The sequence below is a fragment of the Rhincodon typus genome, chromosome 7 (assembly GCF_021869965.1).
Source record: "Rhincodon typus isolate 14 chromosome 7, sRhiTyp1.1, whole genome shotgun sequence".
Classification (NCBI taxonomy): domain Eukaryota; kingdom Metazoa; phylum Chordata; class Chondrichthyes; order Orectolobiformes; family Rhincodontidae; genus Rhincodon; species Rhincodon typus.
In genome coordinates this window covers 151,239-168,171 of record NC_063338.1, presented here as the reverse complement: position 1 = coordinate 168,171, position 16,933 = coordinate 151,239, and positions in this window count along the sequence as shown.

Here is a 16,933-nt window from a genome sequence, read left to right as displayed (position 1 = left end):
TAAGTTTGTGGATGACACCAAAATAGGCAGTGTAGTGTGCAGTGAAGAAGGTTATCCAAGATTACAAATGGATCTTGATCTGTTAGGACACTGGGCTGAGGAATGGCAGATGGCGTTTATTTTGGATAATGGAAAGGTATTGTATTTTGGTAAAACAAACAAGACCAGGACTTATACAATTAAAAATAGGACCTTGGGCAGTGTTGTAGAACAGAGAGACCTAGGGGTTCAGGCACATAATTATTTTAGGTTTACATCACATGTAGACAGGGTGGTTAGGAAAGCATTTGACCTGCTTGCCTTCATTGATCAGATCTTTGAGTTCGGAGTCGGGACATTATGTTGAGGTGCGACCTCTTCTGGAGTAATGTGTCCACTTCTCGTTGCCTGTCATACAAAGTATGTCATTAAGCTGCAGAGGGTTCAGAAATGATTTACCAGGATGTTGCCAGGAATGGACGTTTTGAGTTATAAGGAGAAGGTGGATAGGTTGAGATTTTTTTCACTGGAGTCTAGGAATTGGAGGGGTGACCTTATATGCATTTATAAAATCATGAAGGGGTATAGATAAGGTGAATGGCAGGTGCCTTTTCCATATGGTGGGGATTTCAAGACTAGGGGGCATATTTTTAATCGAATAGAATTAGCTTTGTCACATGTACTCACACAAGTAGTGAAAAGTCTACAAGTCGCCACTTACAGCACCATTTTAAGTGCAAAGTTACCTATGTACAACACTACCCAAGGCCCGACCATTAATTGTACAAGTCCTGCCCCTGAGTGGTGCAGATAAAGTGAACACAGGTATCTTTTCCCCAGGGTGGGGGATTTAAGACGAGACAACGTATTTTTTGAGGTGAGAGGAGAAAAGAAAAGACATGAGGGGCAACTATTTTTTGTTACACAGAGAGTAGTTCTTGTACAACATTTAAAAGGCATTTGGATAAGAACATGAATAAGAAACGTTTAGAGAGATATGGGCCAAGTGCAGGCCAGTTTCAAAACATGGTCGGCGTGGACTGGTTGGACCAAGGGGATCTGTTTCCATGCTGCATGACCCTAGGACTCCATACGATTGAAACTTACAGAATACTGAGTGGCCTGGTTAGATGGATGTGGGGAAGATGTTACAACTAGGAGGAGAGACTAGACCCGAGGGCACCTCCTTGCATGAAGGGATGACCCTTTAGAACCGAGATGAGGAAGAGTTTCTTCAGCCAGAGGATGGTGATTCTGTGGAGCTCATTGCCAGTGAGGGCTGTGGAGTGTATTTATGATAGAGATAGATTTGTGAGGGCATCAAGGGTTACGGGAGAAGGAAGAAGGCAGGAGAATGGGTTTGAGAAACATATCAGCCATGATCAATGGTGCAGCAGAAATGATGGGCGGAGTGGCCTAATTCTATTCCTGTATCTTATGGTCTTACAGTTATTGTGGGTGATTTCAATCTTCACATTGATTGAACAAATCAAATCAATAACAATACCACAGAGGAGAAGTTCCTAGAATGTGTATGAGATGGTTTTCTGGATCAATACGTTGAGGACCCAAATGGAGATAGGCCATGTCGACTGCGTAATGGCTGGGAGTGGGTTAGCTCAGTTGGCTGGCTGGCTGGCTAATTTGCGATTCAGAATGATGCCAACAGCATGTGCTCAATTCCTGTATCACCTGAGGTCACCATGAAGGTCCCACATTCTTAACCTTGCCCCTTGCCTCAGACATGGTGCCCTCAGGTTAAAGCACATTAGCCTTTTCTCTCTCTCGCACTCTCTCTCTCTCTTCCCCCATGCCCCTCCCCAAAAACGCAGTCCTATGGCCTTCTAGGACTGTGGCAACTTTAATTTCCAAGTGTTACTCGTGTAATATGAAGGGAATAATTAGCAATATAGCTGTGTGAGGCCCCTTGTGGGAGAATGAAGAACTCAGTGATAGAACTCCTCAGTGATACGGAGTGTGACAGAGTTGATTCTGAGACGAGGGGGCCGAAATCTAAATTGAGGAATTTATGATGGGATAGCGTGAGAAAGTGACAATAAATTGGGGAACATAACTTTAAAGGAATAACAAACATTTAAAGAGCACTTGGAGAAACTATAACTGTTGTTCATTCCTCTCAGACACAAAATAAAACAGGAAAGGTGGCCTTGCCATGGCTAACCAGGGATATTAGGGATAGTACTGGATCCAAGGAGGAGGGGTTAAAATTGGCTAAAAGGAGAAGCAGATCTGAAGACTGGGAGCAGTTCAGATTGCAGCAAAAGAGGACTAAGAGATTGATACAGAGGAGAAAAATAGAGTGTAAGACTAACCTTGCAGGGTACATACAAACTAATTTGTAAAAGTTCCTAAAAGGATATGAAGAGAAAAACAGACTAATGAAAATAAATCTCTTACAACCAGAAACAAGGGAAGTTATAATGTGAAATAAAGAGATGGCAGACCAATAAGCTACATATTTTAGTTGTCATCACAAAGGATGACACAAATAACATCCCTAAGATGCTGGGGAATACATCATATTTATTTCAGAGCCCCCTTCCACTCCCCCATTTCTGAAGAAGGATCCAGACCCGAAACGTCAGCTTTCCTGCTCCTCTAATGCTGCCTGGCCTGCTGTGTTCATTCAGCTGCACACTTGGTCACCTCAGACTCCAGCATCGGCAGTTCTTACTATCACTGCATTCTGTTGCCTCACATTCTCCGAGTGGCTGTGGGGGTTTCTGCCAGGTGCTGGGCTTTCCTTCCATGATCTAAGGATGCGCAGTTAGCTGGATTGGCCAGGATAAAAATTGCTACGTAGTGTCCACTGATGTGCAAGTTAGGTGGATTAGCCACGGTAAAAACCTCATGCAGGGTTACGGGGATGGGCGTGAGTCTGGATGGTATGCTCTTCGGAGCATTGGTGATACAAGATGGGCTGAATGGCCTATTTCTGCACTGTAGGAATTCTATGATTCTATCACTTGCTCATCTTAGGCCTAATACACCACCCAAGCTTTCACTATGAAATCATTCACTTTGGCAGGAAGAGTAAATAAGAGCAGAATATTTCTTAACTAGAGAATGACTGCAGAGTTCTGAGTTGCAGAGGGATTTAGGGGTTATAAAGTACGAGTTACAAAGTTAGTATGCAAATATAGCATGTAATTGTAGTTATACAGCATGGAAACAGGCCCTTTGGTTCAATTAGTCCATTCTGAGCATGTTCCCAAATTAAACTAGTCCCACCTGCCTGTGTTTGGCACATATCTCTCCAAACCTTTCCTCTTCATGTACTTATCCAAATATTTTTTTAAACATTGCCACTTTCTCTGGCAGTTCATTACACACGCTAACCACTCCTCTCACCTTAAAAATATGCCCACTTAGTTTTGAGCTCCCCATCTTAGAGAAAAGAACTTTTGCTATTTACCTTATCTATGCCCTGCATGATTGTCTAAATATCGAAAAGGTCACTCCAACCTCCTAAGCTCCTCTTAAAAAAAAAGTCCCAACCTATCCCACCTCTCCTTATAACTCAAAACCTCCTTTCCTGGCACCATATTGGGAAATCTTCTCTGAACCCACTCCAGTTAAATAATATCCTTCTTATAGCTGTGCGACCAGAACTGCACATAGCACTCCAGAGGAGGCCTCACCAACATCCTATAAAACTTCAACATGATGTCCCACCTCCTGTACACGAAAGATCTGAGCAACAAAGGCAAGAGTGCTAAACCACCCTGTCTACTTGTGTTGCAAGTTTCAAAGAATTATGTACCTGAACTCTAGATCTCTGTTCTACAAACTACCCAGGGCCCTACCATTAACTGTATAAGTCTTGCGCTTGTTTGTTTTACCAAAATGCAATACCTGATATTTGTACAAATTAAACTTCATCTGCCACTACTCAGCCCATTGACCCAATTGATCAAGATCTCTTTGTAATCAAGAAAGCTAATAGGCTTTATCCTTTATTATGACAAGAATTGAACATAAATATAAGGATCTCCTGCTTCATTTGTAAAGAGAATTGGTGAGACCACATCTCGAATGAAGTGCACAGGTTTTGGTCATCTTCTGTAAATTTATTGGAGCTGATCCAGAAGAGGTTTACAAGATTGATACCTGGAATCAGTGAGTTGTCTAAGGAGGATAAGTTGGGCAGGCAAAAAGGAAGGGGAGGTGGGTTAGAACTGCTGATTAAGACAGGCAAGTCATCTGATTGTAAGCAAGGATATAGGCTGTAGTGAGGTAGAATATATATGGAACAAAAATAGAAATTGCTGGATAAGCTCAGCAGGTCTGGCGGCATCTGTAGAGAGAAATAGGAGTTAACATTTTAGGTCGCGTGACCCTTCCTTACAATAGAAACATTAACTCTGATTTCCCTCCACAGATGCTCCTGGAAGACCTGCTGAGCTTAGCGGCAATTTCTGTTTTTGTTTTTGATTTACAGCATCCGCAGATGTCTTGGTTTGTGTAGAATATTTTGAGTTGAGCTCATAAACACTAATGGTTAGTAAATGATAGTAAGGTTATACATAAACTCCAAAATGCAGGAGCAATATTGGGGAAGGTATTAGAATAGAATTTAGAGATGCAAGGAATAAGTTAGGGCCATAATTAAGGGTGACTTTAATCTGCATGTAAATTGAGCAAATCATATTAGTAGCAATACGATACAGGAGACATTCTTAGTGTGTTTATGAATCAATACATCAAAGAAGCAACTGAGAATTGGGTAATGAGAAAGGAATAATTGATAATAAAGTTGAGTGATGCCATTGTTTCTGAGACAAGGGTCCTGTAATTAAATAAAGAAAATTACAATGATATGAGGTGTGAGTTAGCTGTGATGAGTCATGAATCAGTATTTAAATGGGTGATGGGAGATTGTCCATGTACTCTGTAAATGTTTGCCATGACCTATCTACAAAAGTTATTCATCCCAGTCTGGTATAAGAGCAATATGGGAAGCATGTTCGAACCGTGGCAAAACAAAGGGAAATGATGGTTATTGTTAAATTTAAGGAAACAGTGTACAAATTGGCCAAATAAATCAATAGACCTGAGGATTGGGAACAGTTTAGAATTTAGCAACAGGAGACAAAGGGATTAAGGGGGAGGAAATAGAGTATGAGAGTAAGCTTGCAGGGACCATACAAACAAATTGTTTTTTGAAAAGTTCATTCACATAGTGTGGGAATCGCTGGCTTTGCCAGAATTTATTGCCCATCCCTGATTGCCCAGAGACTGTCAAGAGTCAATTACATTGCTATTGGGTTGGAGTCAGATATAGGCCAGACCGTATATGGATGACAGTTTCTTTTCCGTAAAGGACATTAGTGAACCAGATGGGTTTTTCATGACTATCAATGATTTCACAGTCATCATTAAACTCTGAATTCAGGATTGATAGTAAAATGCCAATAAAGATGAATATAGAGTCTTCTATAATCAGAATCAGGGGAATTTAAAAATGGGGGACAAAGTGATGGCAGACCAACTAAATATGTCTTCATTTCTTCAAAAAGGATAACACAAATAACATCCTCAAGATAAGGGGAATCACAGGGTCTAATAGGAAGATGGAATTGAAAGAAATTAGTATTAGCAGGAAAACTATATTGGGTAAAATAATGGGATTAAAGGCAGATGAATCCCCAGAAATTGATTACCTTCATCCCAGAGTACCCCAAAAGTGGCCCAAGAAATAGCAGAAGGGTGGTTATTTTCCAAAATTCTATAGACTCTGAAAGAGTTCCTGTGGATTGGAATGTAACTCTCATAACCCCAGTATTTAAGAAGGGAGGCGGAAAGAAAACAGGGAATTTGCATGCAGCTGGCCATGGGGAAAATGCTAGATTGAACTCTAAAAGGAGCTGTAACAGAGTACTTGGAAGATAGTAACAAGATCAGATAGAGTCAGCAGGGCCTTTTTCCGTGCTGTAGATCTGTGAGACCCTTTGTTGGACACAAATTCTCTTCAAACCACTCACCGTCCTGACTTGGAAATATATCACTGTCCCTTCACTGTTGTTGGGTCAAAATTCTGAAATCCCTCCCTAACAACATTGTGGGTCTACCTACCTATGGATTGCAGCGGTTCAAGAAGGCAGCTCACCACCATTTTCAAAAAGGCAACTAGTAACAGCCAGTGATGCCCGCATTCCATGATCAAATTTTGAAAAAAGACATTTTCAAGGTCAAGTTTAATGTAGAATTGAAGCCTAAATAGATCAGCTGTGAACTTTTTGAGGCTCAAGGAGCCGAATGGACTACTTCTGTTCCTATTTCATATGTTCTGTACCCTTTTATCAAAATGCATCATCTCACCAGGAATTTTGTATTCCGTGGAATTTAGATAATTGAGGCATCATTTGATTAAAATTTAAGATGTTAATTGAAGGTGGTCCAGGAGAGAGAGAGGAACTATTTCTACTGGATGGGTGAATTGGAACTCAAAAATGATCCTTACCTGCAGTAATTAGACAAAACTTGAGTTCCTTTGTGTACTAGTTTATTCAAACATATGAATAAGGAATAAGAGTAGGCCACTTGGCCCTTCGAGGCAGCTCTGCCACTCAATAATATTGTGGCTGATTTGATTTCAACATCAACTCTATGTGTCTGTGTATCCGCTCAATAATCTTTCATCGTCTTGGTCATCAAGAATCTATCTGCCTCTACCTTAAAAATATTTAAAGATTCTGGACCTACTGCCTTTTGAGGAATTGAATTCCAAAGAGACTCAAGCTCTGAGAGAAATGTTTCATCATCTCTCTTTAAAATGGGCTAACTCTTATTTTTAAACTATGATCCCTACTTCTCAATTTTCCCACAAGAGGAAACATTTTCTTCAGCATCCGCCTGGTCAGGACCCCTCAGGATCTTTTATGTTTTAATTTAGTCTCCTCTTTCTCTTCTAAACTCCAGGGGATACAAGCCTAGCCTGTCTAGCCTTTCCTCACAAGGCAATCCACTCATTCCAGGCATTAGTCCTTAAACCTTCTTTGAACTGCTTCCAACGTATTAACAACTGTAAGTATGCTAACCAGTATTGTACACGTCCTCCAGATGCAGTCTCACCAGTACACAAGGAAGTTTGCACATATCCAAAGGTGGTACATGAATAGTAATACTTTTTCAGCAAGTCTAGGTCATTTACATATCCAATTACAGACTGACACAGGTTATGTTCAGCCAGTTGTACAGAGTCTATTATTACATAGTGGTAGGGGCATGGAATGCATTGCCGGAAAGGGTAGTGGAGTCGGCCTCATTAGAGGCATTTAAGCGGCTATTAGATAGGCATATGGATGATAGTGTAAGGTAGGGGTGGAGGTTAGATAGACCTTAGTTTAGGGTAAAAGTTCGGCACAACATCGTGGGCCGAAGGGTGTACTGTTCTATGTTCTATAGACACCATTGTTGTGGTATCACTCGAACCTCCCACTCTTCTGGTTCTGCAGAAACAATGACTGGTTGCAGCCAGTTCTTGCAGCCTGGTTTGTCCTTTATTTTTCAACTTCTGCCCTGTCAATTAATGATCCTAGTGGGTTTTTATGACAATCTGGCAAATTTCATTCCACTTCTTCCTGTTTTCAATTTATTTTACAGGCAATTAGACAGGAAGTTCAAATCAAGTGTGAGATCAAAAGCTGCCAGTAATGCTCGATTCTCAGGAGCTGAATTTCACTGGCCTTTGAACATGGAAGGAAAAAACATTGTTTGCAGTGAAGAGAAATATACATGTGGTTTGTGTGTGGACAAGACTTCAGTCAGTCCTCTAGTCTGGAGACAACAATGAGACAACAATTATGTCAAGTAGCACTTGCGTTGCAAATTTGTGATCATGGATCTCAGTTTCAGTTAAGCAAGTTTCAGATGCCCTTACATTCGTAGTGCAAACGTGGACCAAACAGCTGAATTCCAGAGCTGAGACTGATTATTCTTTACATTAACGCTCTATTTGACGGACTATTATATCAAGGAATTATAAAAATAAAGTCAATGGGTATCAGAAAATATTACTTTTTCCGCGATAATGGGATATTTTTACAAATATCGAGTCTTCAGACCTGAGTAGATCATAAGAAGATGACTTTATTCAAGCTTTTACCATATATATATGGAAGGGGTCTGTAAGTCTAGCTCAGAGACACTGCCATTTTCAGCTCAAAACAGCATATTAATACATTTTTGCACGACAAGCGTTGTATGCAATATTGGTATAAAATAAACTTTTCTTGCAGTAAATGATTAACATAGACAGGATGCTGCTCTCTAATTTCAACAGGAATTACACTTCCATGTTATCTTCAGATCTTATCTGTCCCCACCACTTGCTCACATCACCCATGCCTTCCCTTAGGAGTAAGACTTATGTGACTATGTTAAATTATACAGATGATCTCTGAACCATAAATAACTGCTGACCATTCGCTGTTATGGATATGCCATTAAACTACCTGAGCTACAATAATAATGTCCTTATATGGATGTATTTCACTCAGCCCCACTCTCTATTGTTCATCAAAGCTTACTTTCTCTTGTGCGGTATATACTACAGTGTTCCCTTCCATTACTTTTATATTGCGCTTTTACACTCTGCCAACCTCCTTACCCTTCTTCACCCTGGCTGGATAATACAGAATTGTGAATGTCTGCTGATGATTACACAATGTTTAGCACCATTTGTGACTCCTCAGATACTGAAGCAGTGCATATCTAAATGCAGTATCATTCAACAACGTTGAAGCTTAGCCTGATAAGTGAAAAAGAACGTTTACACCACACAAGTGCCAGACAATGACCAAATCTGACAAATGAGCCATATCCCATTGACATTCAATGGCTTTAACCTCACTGAATTCCCCACTTTCATCATCCTGCGTGCTGACGTTGATGAGAAACTGAACTGGACCCGCCATATAAATATTGTTGCTAAAAGTGGGTAGAAATTTTGTGATGATTAAATCAACATTTGACTCACAGAAGCCTGTGCGTCATCTGCAAGGCACAAGTCAGGAGTGTAATTGGATGCTGTCCATTTGCTTGGATGGGTGCTGCTCCAACAACACTGAAGAAACGTGACACAATCCAGGACAACACAGTCCACTTAACAGGCACCCCATTCAATATTTACTCCTTTCACCACTGACGCACAGTGGCAACAGAAAACACTATCTACAAGATGAACTGGAGTACACTCAGCCCACAAACTGTACCACGAATGGACAAGAGCAGAAGATGCATCAAAACAACACCACCTACAAGTTCTGAGGAAGGGTCACCGGACCGGAAATGTTAACTCTGTTTTCTCCTCCACAGATGCTGCCAGACCTGCTGAGCTTTTCCAGCAACTTTGTTTTTGTTCCTGATTTACAGCATCCGCAGTTCTTTTGGTTTTTACCACCTACAAGTTCCCCTCCAAGGAACATATCATCCTGACTTGGAGCAGTATCAGCAATGAACTCATTGAGTGGTGGAACAGACTTGATGGGCCAAATAGCCTATTTCTGCCCTTCACATTCTATCTTATGATTTTTTTAAAAAATTCAATTAACGCAATGACAAGACTTGTGCTCAGTCCTGTAACCATTATCTAAACTGGCAGTTGTTAAGTTCAAGCATCATCTCCCCGCTTTTATTTTCCAGCCTGTGGTCAAGAACAGAAAGCATGCCAAAACCCTCTCGATCACCTGATCTCCCTGCCCAACCACCTTCAAGGATCTGTGAATTTCCAGTCTAAGCTCTTGTTTTATTTTACTCTAAACCACTCAGAATCATCAGTTTTATTATGTATCCTCCAGAAATTCATTACCACTCACTTCTCTGGATTGAATTCCCAGCACTGCTTTCTTCCCAATTGTTTGATATCTCCCTGCAATCCACAGCTTTCTTTCTCCTGGTTAACTATATGACCAATTGTTGCATTGTCTGCAAACTTCTACATCATGGCCACTACAACTAAGTCCAAATCATTGATCTATGTCAGAAAACAGTGGAACTCATAAAAAGCATAGTTAGTAAGTTTGCGGACAATGCCAAAATTAGTGGCATAATAGACAGTAAAGAAAGTTCTCTAAGATTACAAAGGGAGCTCAATCAAATGGGTCAATGGGCTGAAAAATGGCAGATGGAGTTCATTCCGGATAAATGTGAGGTATTGCATTTTGGTACAACAAACAAGGGTAGGGCTTATACAATTAATGATAGGGCCTCGGGTAGAGTTGTTGAATAGAGGACGTAGGGGTGCAGGTACATAATTCTTTGAAGTCTGCGTCACATATAGACAGGGTGGTTAAAAAGTCATTTGGCAGTCTTGCCTTCATTACTCAGTGCTTTGAGTACAGGAGTTGGGAAGTCATCTTGAGATTGTACAGGACATTGGTGAGGCCTCTTCTGAAATACTGTATCCAGTTCTGGTCACCCAGTTATTATAAAGTTATTATTAAGCTGAAGAGGGTTCAAAAGAGATTTAGCAGGATGTTGCCGGGTATGGAAGTTTTGAGTTATAAAGAAAGGCTGGATAGGAGGGACTTTTTCACTGGAGTGTAGGAGGTTGACAGGCATAGAAGTTCATAAAATAATGAAAGTATAGATCGAGTTAATTTTTTTTCAGGTTGTGCAAATAGTTATACATCTTTACCCAGCCATTGCATGGAAACACTCACTGGGCTGTGTGTATCCTTCTCAATGCTTTTCTCTAGGCTCTTCCAGACAGAACAGAGAAATATTTCTCCTAGATTTAAAGGCTGGTGAGTCTAACATCATTCTTAGGGAAACGCTGGAGTCTATTATGAAGAACGTAATAACTGGACATTTGCAAAGTAACAAGAAGATTACACAAAGTCAGCACGGATTTATGAAAGGGAAACCATCTTTGACAAACCTATTGGAGATTTTTGAGGATGTAACTAGTAAAATAGGTATAGGAGAACGGGTGAATGGGGAGTTTGGAATTTCAAAATACTTTTGATAAAGTCCACATTAGTTTAGTGTGCAATTTCAGAGCACACGGGATTGGTGGAAACATAGTGGTGTGGATTATGGGGAGGCATTCACATTGTTGTCCAAATTGCTGAGGCACCAGTGAGTTCACACTGGGGAGAAATCATTCATCTGCTCTGAGTGTGGGAAGGTATTTGCTCACTCATCTCACTTGCTGTACACCAGCGAGTTCACTTGCTCTGAGTGTGGAAAAGGCTTTGCTGATTCATCAAATCTGCTGGCACACCAGCAACTTCATACTGGGAGAATGCATTTGACTGCTCTCAGTATGGGAAGATATTCATTCGGTCATCCAGCTTGCTGATATACCAGCGAGTACACAGTGGGTAGAAACCATTCTCCTGCTTCAAGTGAGGGAAATAGGTTTCATCAAATAGGTTAATATACCAGCGAGTTCATGCTGGGAGAAAATGTTCACTTGGCCTGTGTATGGGAAGGGATTCACTGGGTCATCCATCCTGTTAAAAAATCAGTGAATTCATAGAAAAACACAGATGTAGGATTTTTCTCTTAATCCCGCCAATGAATGAATGAGAGTTACAAGTCATACAACATAGAAACAGACCCTCTGGTCCAACTTGTCCATGCCAAAACAGACATCCTAAATTGATCTGGACCCATTTGCCTGCATTTGGTCCATATCCCTCGAAACCCTTCCTATTCATGTGCCCAATGTGAAAAGGGATTTCCAGATTTATCAGGGCTCGTTAAACGCCAATGATTACCCAAGGACGCCAGGGGTTAAATTTTGATCTATTGACACCCATCTCCAAACTTACAACTCCACATGCAAGGAAATGTGCACCTGCGTACCTAGGTCTCTTTGTTCAGCAAAACTCCTCAGGGCCCTACTGGTGAGCTACATTAACAAAAAGCTTTCTGCAAGAAGTGTCACTGTATCCGAAATGTTAACTCTGCTTTCTGTGCCCAGATGCTACCAGACCTGCTGAGTTTCTTTTCATTAATTTCTGTTTTTGTTTCTGATTTCCAGCATCTGCCGATCTTTATTTATTTTTAAAAACCAAAAGAACTGCGGATGCTGTAAATCAGCAAAAAAAACAAAGTTGTTGGAAAAGATCAGCAGGTCTGAGGAAGGATCGCCGGACCCGAAACGTTTTCTCCTTTACAGATGCTGCCAGACCTGCTGAGCTTTTCCAGCAACTTTGTTTTTTATTTTTGTCCAGTTTCTGTGGAACACTGTCTTCTGTTGGCCCTCCAAAACTCTAAATGCCCATCATTTACACTCTCTCCAATTCCAATAAAGTGCTGCATAATTCTTTTAATGGAAACAGCACTCCAAACCTCACCAAACAGTCAGCAACTCAGTCAAAGCAACTGGATGACTGCTCTTGACCAATAGAAGGCGTCTGGGGCGGGAGCAGCTGGTCCTACAACCAATAGGAGTGAACGATGGGCGGGGCACATGGGCCCTGCGTTGCCCGTGCGACATGTTCCTGAACTCGCGTCCTGTGAGAGAAGTGACTTGAGGAGTTGCTGTCAGATTAAACGCGGTAAAGGTAGGTTTCATTCGGTATTTATTGTCTTTTCATCTCAATGTATTTCTGAATCCAGACAACCCATCCACCGGCTTTATCGTTCCCTTCCTGTTCCTCCGAGGGGCCCTCACCAGGTAACAACATAATGCGCTCGTCTGAGTGCAACCGCGGGGCATGCTCCAACCCAGCGCGTATTACTGCAGATGATGGAATCTGAACTGAAAACAATAAATGCTGGAGATCACAGTGGGCCAGACAGCATCCACGGAGACAGAGCAAGCTAACGTTTCGACTGTTCATCAGAGCTGAAGTGAAGCGTGAGGGGACAGCATTCATGCTTTAGTTTTGGTGAGGGGGGCGGTGGTTATGGGTGTAATGTGCTGGCGGAGAAAAGATGTTGGTAGTTCGGATTAAATGATTGGAAAGTGAGAATGTCGTAACAATGGTGTGTCTCCTGCCAGACTTGAAAGGACAGTAACTGGGATGCGGGGGAAGGAGAGGGGAGGGGGGGACAAGATAACAAGCTAAAACAAAAGGAAGAAATGCGAGTTGGTTCACAATTTAAAGGTGTTGAACTCAATATTAAGTCCAGAAGGCCATTAGGTACTTAGTCTGAAGATGAGATGTTGTCCCTCCAGTTTGTGCTGTGATTCACTGGAGCACTGCAGCACACCAAAGACAGACATGTGGGCATGCAGGCAGGACACTGTGTTAAAATGACTGGCTACAGGAACGTCAGGGTCCTGCTTGCGCACAGACCAGAGGTGTTCCAAAGTGATCACCCAGTCTGTGTTTGGTTTCTTCAACGTAGTGTAGGCCATATTGGGTGCAGCAAGAATAATACACAAGATTGGAGTAGGTGCAGTTGAATTACTGCTTCACCTGGAAAGACTGTTTAGGTCTTTGGATAGTGAGCAGGGAGGAGATGAAGGGGCAGGTGTTGCACCTTCTGCGGTTACATGGGAAAGTGCTGTGGAGTGGAGGTGTGGTGTTGGTAGTTGTGGAATGGACTAGGGTGCCCCGGAGGGAATGATCCCTGCAAAATGCAGACAGGGGAGTGAGGTGAAGATCTGTTTGGTCGTGGCATTCTATTGGAGTTGTTTGAAATGGAAGAGAATGATCCTTTGAATGTGGAGGCTGGTCGGGATGAAGAGAGAGGACAAGGGGAACCTGATCACACTGAAAGATAGTAAGAACTGCCAATGCTGGAGTCAGAGATAATACAGTGTGAACCTGGAGGAACACAGCAAGCCAGGCAGCATCAGAGGAGCAGGAAAGCTGACATTTCGGGCCGAGACTTTCTGAAGAAGGGTCCCGACCTGAAACGTTAGCTTTCCTGCTGCTCTGCTGCCTGGCCTGCTGTGTTCCTTCAGCTCCACCTGATAACACTGTTGTGAGTGATGGGAAGGGGCAAGGGTGGAAGCACGCGTGATAGGTTGGATGCAGTTGAGGGCCCTATCAACCACAGTGGGTGGGAAACCATACTCATGGAAGAAGAAAGCCATGTCAGCAGTGATGTTTTGAAAGGTGGCATCATCCGAACAAATGTGACATAGGCAAAGGACCTGGGAGAAAAGGATGGAGCCCTTGCAGGACATGGGATGTGGCTAGCTATGGGAGTCAGTGGCTTTGTAGTGGATGGCAATGGACAATTTATTCCCCAAAATGGAGACAGAGGTCAAGGAAAAGAAGGAAATTTTTCAAAATGGATGATGTGAAAGTTATAGAAGGGTGAAAATTGGAGGCAAAATGAATGAAGTTTCAGGTCCTGGCAGGAGCATGAAGCGACATCAAAGCTGTTGTTGATGTACCAAAATAATAGTTGTGGTAGGGGTAAGACTGGAACAAAGATCATTCCACATACCTCATAAAGAGACAGGCATAACTGGGACCCATGCAGGTGCCCATAGCCACTTGGCAGAAGTCAGATGAGTTAAAGGAGAAATTGCTCAGTGAGAGAGTTCAGCCAGGTGGAGGAGAGTGGTCGTGGATGGAGATCATTCAAGGCTTCTGGTTGAGGAAGAAGCTGAGAGCTCTTAGACCATCCTGGTGAGGAATGGAGGTATAGAGGGATTGGGCATCCATGGTGAACAGGAGGCAGATAGGGCTGGGGAATTGGAAATTGTCAATATGATGAAGGGCATCAGAAGATTTGCAGATGTAGGTGGGCAGGGTTTGGACAAGTGGGGAGAAAATGGAGTTAAGGTAAGAGGAAATGAGCTCAGTGAAGCAGGAACAAGTTGATATGATGGGCCTATTGGGGCAGTGTGGTTTGTGGATTTTGGGAAGGAGGTAGAAACGGGTCATCCGGTGATGAGAAACTGGTACCCAAAATGCTCTTAAATAAAACAATGAATCATGGATGCTTGAAATCTGAAACAAAAACTGAAGTTGCCAGAGAAACTCAGCAGCTCTGGCAGAACCTGTGCAGAGAAATCAAAGTTAATAGTTCAAGACCAGTTCTGAAGAAAGGTCACTGAAAGAACTGCAGATGTTGTAAATCAGAAACAAAAGCAGAAATTGACAGCAGGTCCGGACCAATAGGAAAAAGGGGGTGGAGTTGGAGGACTTTGGGGCTGCTAGTTCTCTAACCAATGGGAATGAATGTGGGCCAGGGCTAGTCCCCTGACCAATGGCAGTGAATGAGTGGCTGGGCTGGGGGTTTTCAATGTCCTGAGGGTTCTCACCGTCACCCCACCCCAGAGTAGGCATTGAGTTCAGATACTCACCACCCTCTCAAATTCACTCTAAATCTTCTGCTCCTTACCTTAAAAGTATTGACTGCTCAGTTAGGTGTCTGTCTTCTCTGCTCGAAGGTAGACAGCCCAGCCTGTCCAGTCACGCTTCAAAACTGAATTAAAGACATATTTCATTGGTCTGCCATCACTTTGTACCCCATTTTCAAATTCCTCTGATTCTGATTGCAAGAGACCCTATATTCATCTTTGTTAATGTTTCACTATCAATCTTTAATTAAGAGTTTAATGATGATCATGAAGCCATTGATTGTTGGGAAAATCCCACCTGGTTCACTAATGTCCTTTACGGAAAAGAAACTGTCATCCTCACCTGGTCTGGCCTACGTGTGACTCCAACCCAACAGCAATGCAGTTGACTCTTGACAGCCTTCTGAGCAATCATGGATGGGCAATAAATTCTGGCTTCACCAGCAATGCCCACATTCTGTGAATGAACAAAAAAAAGACTATTGGTTTGTATGGTCTCTGCAAGCATCCTCTCATACTCTATTTTCTGCCTTTTAATCAATACCTGTGTCTTTGTTTCCAATCCTCATGTCTGTTGATTTATTTGACAAATGTAATATGACCAGCATTTCCCTTTTGTGCCATGGTTTGACCATGTTTCCCATATTGTTTTCATGCCAGACAGGGATGAATAACTTTTGTACATAGGTCATAGCAAACATTTAAATAGCACATTGTCAATCTCCCAAAACCCATTTAAATACTGACCCATGATTTATAACAGCTAGCTCACATCTCATATCAGTATAGTTTTCTTTATTTAATTACAGCATCCCAGAAAAAAAAATCACTCCATCTTAATGAAGAATTCTATCTTATTGTGGTCACTCCTTCCTAACGACCCATGCTCAACTTTATTACCAATTATTTCTTTCTCATTACCCAATACTCAGTTGCTTCCTTGATGTATTAATTCATAAAACTGCTTCATATACATGCTAAGAATGCCTCCTGTTGCTACTAATTTGATTTGCTCAATTTATATGCAGATTAAAGTCACCCATAATTATGGCCCTAACTTTATTACTGGCATCTCTAAATTCCATTCTAGTACCTTTCCCAATATTGCTCCTGCATTTTGGAGTATTTTTACAACATTATTATCATTTACTAACTATTAGTGTTTCTAAGCTCAACTCATATATTCTACATAAACCGAAAAAATAAAACTGCAGATGCTGTAAATCAGAAACAAAAACTGAAATTGCTGGATAAGCTCAGCTGGTCTACTGGCAGCACCTGTGGAGAGAATTCAGAGTTAATGTTTCCATTCCGAGGAAAGGCCACTCGACCTGAAACTTTAACTCTAATTTCTCTCCACAGATGCTGGCAGGCCTGCTGAGTTTATCCAGCAATTTCTGCTTTTGTTCCATGTATATTCTACTTCACCACAGCTTTTATCCTTGCTTACAATCACATTACTCGCCTGTCTTAATCAGCAGTTCTTACCCACCTCCTTTTCCTTTTTGTCTGCCTCGCCTATCCTCCTTAGATAACTCACTGATTCCAGATATTAATCTCATAAAACATCATCTGAAACACCTCCAATAAATTTACAGAAGATGGCCAAAGCCTGTACACTTTATTCGAGATGTGGTCTCATCAATTCTCTTTACAAATGAAACAGAATATCCTTACATTTATGATAAAGAGATAACAAGGTGTAGAGCT